Here is a 13,215-nt window from a genome sequence, read left to right as displayed (position 1 = left end):
TCTATTCCCTACATACGAGCAACTGGCCAAAACCCCAGGTGAAGTTTCCTGTGGCCACACTACGTTCCATGCCTCATCTCTGGTGGCCTGCCTGTGCTGAGAGCAGAGACCTTGCATGTCATATCCTCCGTGCGTAACACGGTGTGCAATTCATAGTGAAGGTTCAGTGTTTGTTCAATAAATGATTGTGTACCTTCTGACGCCTACGTCAGCAATAAGAAAACTGCTGACTATCTTTTTTTTGTTTGTTTATCAAGGGCATAAACCTTGCCCAAGATCCTTAAGTTGTCAAGGGTCTGGAGATTAATTCATTCATCCATTGACTCATTCGTTCATTTGTGCACCATTCCCTAGACGTTTTTGAGGGCCAGTTGTTTTTTAATGAACCAAGAATGAGGATGAGAAATTACTTAATGGGTATAACATGTACTATTCAGGTGACAGCCACACTAAAAGCCCAGACTCCACCACTACCCGATATACCCATGTAACAAAACTGCAGTTTTGCCCCTTACATTTATACAAATATAAAACAGGCTGGGCACGGTGGCTCATGTCTGTAATCCCAGCACTTTGGGAGGCCAAGGCAGGTGAATCGCTTGAGCTCAGGAGTTCAAGACCAGCCTGGGCCACATGATGAAACCCCATCTCTACCAAAAACACAAAAAGTTAGCCAGGTGTACTGAGAGGCTAAGGTGGGAGGATCACCTGAGCCTGCGAGGTCGAGGCTGCAGTGAGCTGTGATCACACCACCACCACTCCAGCCTGGGTGACAGAGTGAGACCCTATCTCAAAAACAACAACAACAAAGAATGGGGAAAGGATTTTAGACATTTTTATTTAGGGATCTAATATTCCTGACTAAATCCAAGGATTCTCTCTGAAAGTCAGGGACGTTCTCTTCAGAAGGCATGGTGTAAAGAGATGGATAGGTAGAATCTCTTCCTATAATCCTCTTGCAGCTAATTGCCAGACAATTTACATGAGCACGTATAACAGTATCTGTAGAAAGTAAATACATGATCCTGGATATTTGTGTACCAGAAGGGAGTGAAATGCATGGTTAAGAGCACAAATTTTGGTATCAAACAACCTGAGTTCAGTTCCCAGTTCTGCTTCTAAGTATGGGAGTGAATTTAGGGGCATAAGGCCCATGTTCTGGAAGAATCTAGGAAGCAGCTGGATGGGCATTAAGGAATTAAACTCTTGAATCCCCCTTGAACAATCACTTTTATGAGGAAATGCTTTTGAGTACTCAGTACTGCCCTGAGAGCCGCTTCTCAGCTGGAAGCAGTTGGAAACCGATAATCTCAGCCTTAGATTCTAGGGGGTCTGTCAAGGCTGTCATTTTATGTTATCACTTTAAGGTTCAGCATGCAGAACAATTTCTTAGCCATCATGAAGTGTTTCCTGGTAGCCAGCTCAGGCTCTACAGATACACCACCCTAACTCTTCCAGTAAAAGAAAGCCATTTTCAGAGAAACAGAACTTCCTCCAGAGGTTTTATAGTCAAAGGTACCAAAAACTGATGCGTCTCTTGTGTTTTTCACTTGCTGGAGAGAAGCCACAGGGTTGCAATTTCAGATACGCTTGTCTCTAGAAAATAGAACTTGCCTGGGAGGGGATTTAGAGCAAAGATGGAAGAGGAGGCCTCGATTTTACAAAGAAGGATGGTGGGAAGAAGAGAAGGGAAGAAAATCATTCATAATCATTCACTGAGCACTTACAAAGGCCCATCAATGGCATGGGGGTGGGGGGGTCTGCACCTGCCATCACAGAAGGGGGCTGCTGTTTCAATGTTTGTCTTCATGACTGTTGACAAAAAGAGTCAAACTGTAAAACATTTCAAGAGATTTATTCTGAGCCAAATATTAGGACCATTACCCATGACAGAGTCCCAGTAGGCCCTGAGAACATGTACCAAAGGTAATGGAGATGCAGTCTGGTTTTATACATTTTAGGGAGACATAAGACATCAATCAATACAGGTAAGGTGTAGATGGGTTCAGTCTGGAAAGGTGTAGATGGGTTCAGTGGGACAACACAAAGTGGGGTGGGGCAGGGGATTGTTAGGTCATAGGTGGATTCAAAGATTTTCTGATACAGATGAAGCCTCCAGGTAGCAGGCTTCAGAGAAAATAGATTGTAAATGTTTCTTATTAGACTTAAAAAGATGCCAGACTCAGGTAATTATCTCCTGGATCAAGGAAAAGACCTGGAAAGGGAAGGGGATTCTCTACGGAACGTAGATTTTCCCCACAAGAGACAGCTTCGCAGAGCCATTTCAGAATATGTAAAAAAATATACTTCAGTTTCTTTCAGGGTCTGCTATTTGTCATGTTGGTATCTTATTACTGCAAAGAGTCTGTTTTGTCAGTCTTAAGTCTCTTTTAATGTTTGTTGGTTTGTTTGCTTTTGAGACAGAGTTTCACTCCTATTGCCCAGGCTGGAATGCAATGGCTCAATCTTGGCTCACTGCAACCTCCACCTCCCAGGTTCAAGTGATTCTCCTGCCTCAGGCCTCCTGAGTACCTGGGATTATAGGCATGCACCACCATGGCCGGCTAATTTTGAAATTTTAGTAGAGATGGGGTTTTGCCATGTTGGTCACGCTGGTCCCAAACTCCTGACCTCGGGTGATCCAACCGCCTCGGCCTCCCAAAGTGCTGGGATTACAGGTGTGAGCCACCGTGCCTGCCCTGTTTTAATGTTGATGCTGGTCAGTTGTGCCTGAATTCCTAAGGAAGGATGGTATAATGAGGCGTATCTGACTGCCCCTTTCCCATGATGGGAACTAGTTTTTCAGATTAACTTGGAAATACTCTTGGCTGGGAGAAGGGGTCCATTCAGTTGGTTGGAGGACTTAGAATTTTATCTCTGATCTACATGACTAAAAATTGACATTCTTGTGATTTAACAAACCACACACTTCTGCAAGCTTCAATTTTGCTATCTATAAAATGGAAATAATACCTAAAACAGGATTCGGCAAGCTTTTTCTGAAAAGGACTAGATAGTAAATATTTTCAACTTTGTGGGTCATGCAGTGTCTGTCACAACTCAACTATGCAATTATAGCATGAAAGTAGCCATAGACAATACATAAAGGCACAGGCGTGGGCAGATTTGGTCTGCAGGCTATAGCTTGTCATTGCCTAGTCTAATCCTCTGTTCTAATACACAGGGCATTGTGAAGATTAAATGAACAAATCCAAGTAACATATTTTAGTGCAGCATGCGGCAGGTAAGTGCTCAATAAATATTAGCTATTAGCATGGTTGTGATCTTAGTCTCTCCCCTCTATAAGGGCTAACTGTGTTCACTTTAGTGAGTATGGTAGTCCTTGGTGTTCCTCAGGAGATATTCCAGCCTTCTCTCTCTTAGGCACATGGTGAATGTCACAGATTGGGTTTTTGGAGAAGAACCCTGAGATGGAGTTTAGTGTACAGGATGCTTATTAACGAGTATCCTTGGGAACAACCCCGGTGGAAAGGAAAAGAGGGAAGCAGGACTGGGCAGAGGGAGAAGTCAAGTTGCCAAACAACAGGCTGAGCCAAATCCCAAAACTGTCCCACACTGGGCTGAAAGGGCTGGGCCTTTCTACCCACACAGGAAGCATTCCCTGGATGTGAGCTGCCCTGGGAAGCATATGGCCTTGGGCGAGTAGCTCTGCACTTCTAGGCCTTCCTTGGAGGGGCCAACAGATGAAGCTTGTCTGTGACAACACGCCCAGCAACCCAAGCAATAAGCTAGTGGGAGAGAAAGATGTGACCAACTCTGACTGTGAACTGCACACAGAAATAACACATCTCTTGCAGACCAAGCATTTAATTGTTATTTAAAGACCCTCCAAAGCTCCTTTCCCCTGTAGTGACCAGTGATTTCAAGATGGTGGCTGCTCGATGAGCCTGGGCCCCAGAGCAATGACAGTGAGGAGAACCCCTCATCAACCAGTGTGATGGAATGTAGTATGAGCAAAACTTAAATCTGAGTTCTTCAAAGCCACTGAGATTTGGGGGTCGTTCGTTACTGCAGTATTGTGAGCTTTCTATTGTGTGTCATCAGTAGCAGCATAGGAAGCTACATTGGATGCATGTAAATGATTTGAAGATGAGACACCTTATGATCTTAAAAAATCAAGAAACTGGTTTCAAATCATCATCATCACTTCCAGCAGCGACATCATAGCTAACGTTAGCACTAACATGAATTTGTTACTGGAAAGGGGTCCTGCTCCAGACCTGAAGAGAGACCTCTCGGACCTCAAGCAAGAAAGAGTTCAGGACAAGCCCATGAAGTGAAAGCAAGTTTATTTGAGAAATAAACAAAAGAATGGCTACCCTATAGGCAGAGAACGAGGCATGGGCTGCTTGACTGAATATAGTTATTTCTCGACTATATGCTAAACAAGGGGTAGATTGTTCATAAGCTTTCCAGGGAAAGAGGTGGAGATTTCTTGGAACTGAGAGTCCCTCCCCTTTTTAGACTATGTAGGGTAACTTCCAAACGTTGCCATGGCATTTGTAAATTGTCACAGTACTGGTGGGAGTGTCTTTTAGTATGCTAATGCATTATAATTCGCATATCATGAGCAGTAAGGACAACTAGAGGTCACTTTCATCACCCTCTTGGTTTTGGTGGGTTTTGGAGGGCTTTCTTATGACATCCCGTTTTATCAGTAGGGCGGTTGTGACCTGTATCTTGTGCTGATCTCCTATCTCATCCTGTGACTAAGAATGCCTCCTCTCCTGGGAATGCAGCCTGGCAGGTCTCAGTCTCATTTTACCCCTATTTAAGATGGAATTGCTATGGTTCACATGTCTCCGATAAATTCGCTAATTTAATGCTCAAACAACCTATGGATGACACAGGTATTATTATTTTCTCCATTTTAGAGATGAAACAACTGATGCTTAAAGAGATTTATTAACTCGTGCATGGCCAGGGGTGTGCAATCTATAGCCTGAAGTTCAAATCCAGCTAAGTGCCTGCTTTTGTAAATAAAGTTTTGTTGGAACACAGCCATGCCCATTCATTACATATTACGTATTTATGGTTGTTGTCATGATACAGTGACTGAGTTGAGTAGTTGCATATGGCTTGCAAAGCTCAAAATACAGTTGGCCCTCCATATGTGAGGGCTCCACTTTTGTGGGTTCAACCAACCAAGGATCAAAAATATTTGAAAATAAAAATAAAAAAGCAATACAATAAAAATAATATAAATTAAAACCAATACAACACTATAACTCTTGCATAGCATTTACATGGTATTAGGTATTATAAGTAATCCAGAGATGATTTAAAGTACACGAGAGGACGTGCATAGGTTATATGCAAGTACTGGGCCATTTTGTATCAGGGACTCAAGCATCCATGGATTTTGTTACCCATGGGGTATCCTGGAAGGAATCCCCTATGCATATTGAAGGACAACTGTACTTACCATCCAGCCCTTTACAGAAAAATTTGCCTACCCTCACCCCTAGCAGTAGTAAGCGGCAGAGCCTGATTCCAAACCCAGGTTGTCTGACTCCAGAGACAACACTCATAACTCAGATATAAATAAACATTAGGTAGACTTGGAACCCTGTTGGAATGTTATGAAACTTTTCTATTTCCATTTTCCTAATCGTGTGTTTTTTTCATTTAAAAATTTCCTGATGTTTACTTCCAGCAATATGACAGACTCTATATCCCAAAAATTCTCCCCCAAAAAAGCACCTTTAAAATGCTGGATAAAATAAGTAGCTAACTTGGCAAGAAATTAAAGTATCTTAATCTCCAGAGGCCAAAAATGAAGTCGGAAGCCAGAATTCAGAATGAGCATGGTAAACGTTCACTGGAGCAGGCATCAGACCCTAAGGGCATTTGCCAGTGTTTTGTAAATTAGAACTTTCAGTTTTTACATCCATGTTGGGGGAAGGGGGGACAGGAGAGGCAGGCGACAAAGCAGTGCAGTGTCAGCATGAAGACTTTGGAATGAGTCCCCAAAGGCCCACATTCCCAATAAAAGAGTGAACTAGAAAATATTTGCCATGCAAAGGAAATAGCAAAGAAAATTTTGCATCTTAACCTTGATTTTGGTTGGAAGAAAAAATAAAAGTCCCTACCCCCTACCAGAAGTTATAATCACCAGTCAGGCCTCAAGCCTGGGTTCAAATTCACTCTGTGTACCTATTCTGAAACGATTTTAAATAAACAAACCAAAAAAAAAATTTTTTTAAATGACCAGGCACTTGGCAAAGGTAAACACAAATATAAGGAATGTTCTCCAATTCAAGCCTCATAAAATTCTCACAACTAGTGCCTCAACAAAAATGAGCTCACAATTTTTAGAAAATCACAAGACCACCCAGGTAGTAAGACATCATCAGACAGGGTTAGAAACATCAAACAGTAGAATCAGACATTCAGGCTTTGGGTTGGAATTATTACACAGAGCAAGGTTAGCAAACTTTTCTCTAAAAGGCCAGATAGTATACATTTTAGGCTTTGCAAGCCATACGGTCTCTGTCAAAAACACTCAGCCTTGCTATTCTAGTATAAAAGCAGCCATGGGCAGTATGCAAATGAATGGGCTTGCCTGTGTTTTAATAAAACTATATTTACGAAAACTGAGAGTGTGCCAGAAAACCATACCTTATAAATAAATATGTTTTCAATATTTAAAAAAAGCTTTAAAACATGAGCAAGGAACAAAATACTCTTAGAAACATCGAAAAAGATTCTTAACTTCTGAAAGTAAAATAGTTGAATTTTAAAATTCAGCATATGAGTTGACTAACAAATTAGAAATGAAATGTATAATTAATAAATTGAAAGTTGGATAAGACAAAACTACTTAGAATATAGTTCAGAGAGAGAAAGAGAAGGATATCATGATATAGACATGAAAGTAAGTGAGAAGTGTTAACATTCATCTAATGAAAGTTCCAGAAAGAGTGACTAGAGAAAATGAGATGGACACAATATTCAGTCATTTGTATGGTTCCTTATATTTAGGAAGTACAAAAAATTCTAAAGAATATTCACACCCAGACTTATCCTGGTGAAATGAAAGAACATTAAAGACAAATTTAATAGCTTAAAAACAGCTAGAGAAAAAGACAGCTTTCCTGTCTTACATCTAACTTCTTAAGAACAGAGCAGAAAGCAAAAGATTACAAGATGATGTCTTCAAAGTGCTGGGAAAACTGTTTCAATTTACAATTGGATACCCAGTAAAACTTATCTTTCATAAGGATGCAATAGAATATATTTAGGTGAACAAACGCCAAGATAATTTACTATGGACAGATTCTTAGTAAAGGAACTTCCTGGGGATATATAGACTTTGGAAAGAAGGATATATATACTTCTCCAGAAAGGAGATGTGAGCTGTAAATTGTAAGAAAGATAACCATGTGATCAAAGACATTTGTAGTCACATGGATACATCTAAATAAATATCAACACTAATAAATCTAATTTGGGAAGTTATAAAAGTCAGAGGTTGGGAGAGATGAGCTTCTAAAGCAGAGGTCATATTCTATTTCTTAAAATGGTAAATATATGAATGTATGTGTGGTGTGTGTGTGTGCAAACATGCACACACACATGCATATTGTAAACTTTTGTATATATGACACATTTCACAAGATTTTTTAATAGAAAGAAAATACTGGACAATACTAGCTTATAAACTGAGAAAGAGTTAAAATACTCTAAGTTTTAGGAGGAGGGTGAATCTAATTAATAACTTTAACCATTAAAAAATTAGAATCTATACATTCTAAAATATTAGAGGAGAAAAAAAATGGAGTAGGAATTTCACCAACTAGAAAGTGTAAAAAGATGGTAAAAATAAATCCAAATATATCAATGATCATAATTAAATAAAAAAGAATTACACTTATCAGCTAAAAGATAGTTAATTTTTAAAAATCCAACCATATTCTTCTTACAAGAAACACATGTGAAACAGAAGTGCATCAAATGTTTGAGAGTAAAATAATGGGAAAAGCTACATTAAGGGAAGTGAATTTTTCCAACAAGCAAAAAATAACTTCCTGTTTGCTTTCAGATGTAACCACTGAATCCTCATACAAAGGATATGTTAGTTTCATATATCATAATGAAACTAAGAAAAAAAATAAATGTAAAGAGAGAAATCAGGAAAAAAAAAAAAAAAACCTTAGGTTAAGGATTACTATTCTCTGACAAATCTAAAAATCTGAAAAAGCATGTCCACCCGTGCTATACCCATGGAATTCAAACGAGCATTGATGGAAACCTAGGGCTGAATGGCATGAGTCAAGAGTAAATGTATCATTTCTCAAATTTGGGTCAAATGTCTTAATAACGGAGTTTACAAAATAAAATCAGATCACATTTCAAAATAACTTGCATTTGGACACAAAAGATGCTGTGATCATTTTCAATCGTATTAATATTGCTCTTTGAAATGAATGAGACATTAAACACAAAGATTCTCAGAAAAAGTAAATACAAATATAATTTTGAGATGTGAATGAATTTGACTACTTTTAAGATTCAGGAACAAATATTTATGTATAAAGGTAGACAATTGCTGCATTAAAATAGAGGAAGGGCTAAAATGTGAAGCTTATGTATAACTAAATGATTTTATAGTTATTTTAGTGGCATAGGGAAATGTCCATGATATAATTAGTTAGCAAACAAAACCATATATGAAACTGCAGATTAACAATAAAAATATGTTTAAATGTCATCAAATGTGTCTAGAAACAGGACTGGGAAGAAAAACAACAGGACACTAAGGGTGGTGGGGAAATGAGTGATTTGCATTTTCTACTTTATATTGTATTTTCCAAGGCTTTTTTTTTTTTTTTTAAAACAATGACCACTTTTATAATCAGATAACAGAAGAATTTTATTTTCAATCTTTAGTATTTTGTGTGTTTACATATATTATGGTCCAGAATCCCAGTGAATGAAGATGTGAAAAATGAATTCTAGAAAGACGAAACATGACAAGACTTTAAAAGAATGTTTTAAGAGACAGAGAAATCGCTAGCCTAATTGGTAGGTAACTTGATATAAAGTAACTTCTTCACTTCAGGTCTCAAGAATGTGCGGCAAAGTGAGTCCTAGAGGTTGCTATGGCAATGGAGGTAAACCTGATTAGGTCAGCATTCACTCTGCTTTCTAAGATAAGGCAAGGGAAAAGAACACAGAATTCTTTTTTCTTTTATTTTTTAGATGGAGTCTTGCTCTGTCTCCCAGGCTGGAGTGCTGTGGGGCAATCTTGGCTCACCGCAACCTCCGCCTCCTGGGTTCAAGCGATTCTCCTGTCTCAGCCTCCCAAGTAGCTGGGTCTATGGGCACCCGCCCCACCACGCCCAGCTAATTTTGTATTTTAGTAGAGACAGGGTTTCATGATGTTGGCCAGGCTGGTCTCGAACTCCCAACCTCAGGCGATCCACCCACCTTGGCCTCCCAAAGTGCTGGATTACAGATGTGAGCCACTGCGCCCAGCCTAGGATTCTTGAATCAGACAAATCCCCACTCTGTGCCTCTGTCGTCTCTCCTCTCCCTTCTCTCCTCCCTCATTTGTCCCTCTTGCCTCCCCAGTTCTCTCCTTTTCCCATCTTTTCCTCCCCACCTCTTAGCCTCCACTGCACTTGACACCATCAGACTGCTTTCTTCCTGACTGCCCTCCTTTCTGGGCCTCCAGCGGGTGCTGCATTTTCCTGAGTGCCTTCCTCACCGGACGTTCTGGAGGGCATCATTTCTGGACTCATCATTTCTGACTGTACCCTTGGTGCTCAGGACCTGTCCATGGGAGGTGCCAAAAATTATTTGTTGACCAAATGAATGCATGCATGAATGAGTGAATGAAGACAATTCCTCCGTCTCTTTTGTGGGCTCCTCTTCATCTGCTCACCTTTCAATGAGGACATTCTCCAAGATTTCATGCTTCGTTGCCTTTTCTTTTCATTCTGTACTTTTGTCCTGGATGACCTCTCTTCCCTTCGCCTTAGGTAACATTCAGGTGAAAATGAGCCCCAACTTTTCAACTCTACCGCATCTATTTTTCACATCTATATTTCCACTGCTTTCAGTTGGACCCATGCTCACCCCATATTCAACTTGTCAAAAACCTCATCCTTTTCTTCCCCATCCTTCTTTCTCTTAAGAGCTCCAGCTCCATTGATAATACCACCATCTCCTCAACATCTGGATTGAAGCTCAGAGGACCCTTTTACTCTCCTCCTGCCCTCCCTGATTCCTGTCTACTGAGCACAGCCATACTCTGGAATTTCATCCTTTCTTTCAATTCCATTCCCACTATCCCTGTGTCACTTCTCACCAAGATCATCACCAAACCCTGGGAAGCCTCCTTGCTTTGAATCTGCACTTCCCGTGGCTGCTGGCTTTCCTAAACCACAGAACTCCTCATTGTCCCATCATGCTCAAAAACACTTTCTGTTTCTCATTGCCTCCAAAATAAAGCCCAGGCACACAGGCTCCTCGCTGTCTCGTTTGATCTATCTTTCCTGCTTCATCCGCCTTCCCCCTTCCCCCTACCCCCACTCTGCCATCTTCAATCTGTCTGTCTCTATTATCTCCATCTCCATCCCCATCTCCCTCTTCATCTCTGTCTCTAAGGAGCCTCGCCAGGTTTCTGCAGCCAACACTCCCTTCATGCTGCCTCCGTGACCACTGACATTTCTTACCCACCCGGATGCCATCTCTCACTGCTCTCTTCTCAAACTGTTCCTCCTCCTCCAGGGCCTGTATCAAGTATTACCTCTTCTGAGAAGCCTTTTCCCAAACCTTCAGTCAGGATTAAGGGCACTCTCCTCTGTAGTCTGGTAGCGTCTGACGGTGCTTCCAGGAGAGCACAGCCCACAGTTGTTAGGTGCAGGTGGGTGGGCAGTGGGAGACAGTGAGGTGCTCCTGAAGAACTTGAGCACAGGGATAGAAGGTTTCTCCTCTAGAATGAGCTCATAAAACAATGTGTCATGGGAAAGAACAAAGTGCCTGCTAGCTCAAAGGAACAATGCCTTTTACTAGCAACAGCTGTAGCCTGTAGCCAATGACGTTAAGGAAGCTGCGAAAGGCTGTGTTAACAGAAGCAGGGCTGTTAGAGGAAGGCCAGAGTCAAAGAAGCACATTCTTGCATGTTCCAATCTTTTCCAGGGGAGGACTATGCTGATGGGGGTGGGGAGGTTGGATTTCAGGCACTGGAGTGGTGGTGTCCAGCAAGGCACAGGGCTAGTTTCTCCTCTCGTCTCACCTTGACCTGAACAAACTACCCTGGGGGCCCTCTGCTGTCTAGTCATGCTCATCAGAAAGTCTCAGCGTAAGCAGCCACACTTGAATGTGTACTGTATCATGTAGAAAGGGTGGCTCTCTAGAAATTATTCTAGTCCCCGAAAGGACTATTCCACCCTACGTGTTCATTTCTAGCCTATAAGTCAGTCTGTGGTTTGGGCATCTTCAGTCCATCACAAACTCTGTAGTCATGCCCAAGTCTAGTTTCTGGGCCTGCAAGTCATGGTAACGCCCCTGGGAAGCAGCCGGCCAGCTGTCCCCCTCAGCAGCCAGGGATTACCACCCTATTCAAGATGCTACAGACAAGAATTACAGTTAACTGTGCTCGGCAGTGTCCTCCCACAAGACCAGAGGTTGGCAGACTTTTTCTGTAGAGGGCCATCCAGGCAAATATTTTAGGTTTTGTGGGTGATAAAGTCTCTGTCTACTTAACTTTGCCCTTATAGTGGGTGCTCAGCAGCCATAGACAATATGTAAACAAACAAGTGTGTCTGGATTCCAGTAAAACATTATTTACAAAAATACACCTATTTTTATAGCCAGATTGGCCCATAACACATAGTTTGGCAAACCCTGCAGCAGGTCATGACTTCTTGACAGTAGTGACTGTGTATTTCCTCCTTGGATCCACTCATATATGCCTAGGGCATATACATCCTCACTGTATCTGTAGAATTGGACTGAATGTGTATATTTCCTCCTTGGATCCACTCATATATACCTAGGGCATATTACATCCTCACTGTGTCTGTAGAATTGGACTGAATGTGTATATTTCCCGCTTGGATCCACTCATATATGACTAGGGTATATAACATCCTCACTGTGTTTGTAGAATTGCACTGAATGCTTTTCTCCTAAATGGCCCACAGGCCTTTGCATAGTAGCGATCACAGTGAACAGAGAATCATCCCATCTGAAGGAACCTTAGAGGTACCCTCCTTGTCAGCAAAGAGATCCTTCTATAGTATCCTTGACTCATGACATCTAGTTAGCATCCTTCTGCGATGCCTCTGCCTTTGTGTGATCATCCATATACTCGCCTGATAGCTGTCAGGGACTGTTAGCATGTCCAACCCACGTGTGATGAACTGGAAGAATGATCCATCCCTCTTGTGTTGACTGCCTTCCAAGAGCTACTCAGTAAATACTTGCTATACAACTGATTATACTAGTAAACTAATTTTGTGAGCCAATTTTAGCAGAAGTTGTTTGTTTTCTGCAGAAATTTTAAGCAACCAAAATAAGGATCTGAAGCAGATAAAACATATTATCCACTAAAAGCAAATAGTGGACCCTTCAGTGGCTGCAAACTCAGCTGTGATAGCACTTGCCTTCTGCCGGCTGGGATGCAGGCTGCAGCCTTGCCCAAGAGTCAGTGGGCAAATGGTGCTCCTCCCAGCTTGGCTACTCAGACCCAGGGATCTCACAGAAGCCTGGCAAAGCTGACAGCTCTCAGGGGGCCTGTGTGGGTTCTTTCCAGTGCACACATTCGCTCTGGAGCAAGCCTCAGTATGTGGACTGGGGAGACAGACTCCTTTTGGATGGTGAGCTCCTGAAGAACAGAGACTGAGAATTAATTATATTTGAATCCTAAGCAGATAAAAGAATTCTGAGGACATAGCAGGTGCTCAACAAAATTCCCATGTGCTGCTTCAAGGAGCATTTCTTTCTTTTTTTTCTTTTCAATGAGACAGAGTCTCACTCTGTCACCCAGGCTGGAGTATAGTGACTCAATCTCCACTCACCGCAGCCTCCACCTCCTGGGTTCAAATGATTCTTCTGCCTCAGCCTCCCAAGTAGCTGGGACTACAGGTGCATGCCACCATGGCTGGTTAATTTTTATATTTTTAGTAGAGACAGAGTTTCACCATAGCCAGGCTGGTCTCAAACTCCTGACCTCAGGTGATC

At 41.6% G+C, this 13,215-nt stretch overlaps 1 long non-coding RNA gene across 1 annotated transcript; it reads right to left on the bottom strand.

The window, feature by feature from the left end:
• Positions 1 to 819: 819 nt before the first annotated feature.
• On the bottom strand, positions 820 to 11,276 carry LOC119627106 (uncharacterized). Its single transcript, XR_012095499.1, has 3 exons — positions 10,695 to 11,276; positions 9,629 to 10,002; positions 820 to 1,002 (listed from the first exon to the last, which is right to left on the bottom strand). It is a non-coding gene; the product is annotated as an uncharacterized lncRNA (long non-coding RNA).
• Positions 11,277 to 13,215: the final 1,939 nt, after the last annotated feature.

Source organism: Chlorocebus sabaeus, chromosome 14 (genome assembly GCF_047675955.1).
Source record: "Chlorocebus sabaeus isolate Y175 chromosome 14, mChlSab1.0.hap1, whole genome shotgun sequence".
NCBI classification, from domain to species: domain Eukaryota; kingdom Metazoa; phylum Chordata; class Mammalia; order Primates; family Cercopithecidae; genus Chlorocebus; species Chlorocebus sabaeus.
The sequence above is the reverse complement of the archived record's forward strand: the minus strand, read 5'-3'. Positions and strand labels throughout refer to the sequence as shown.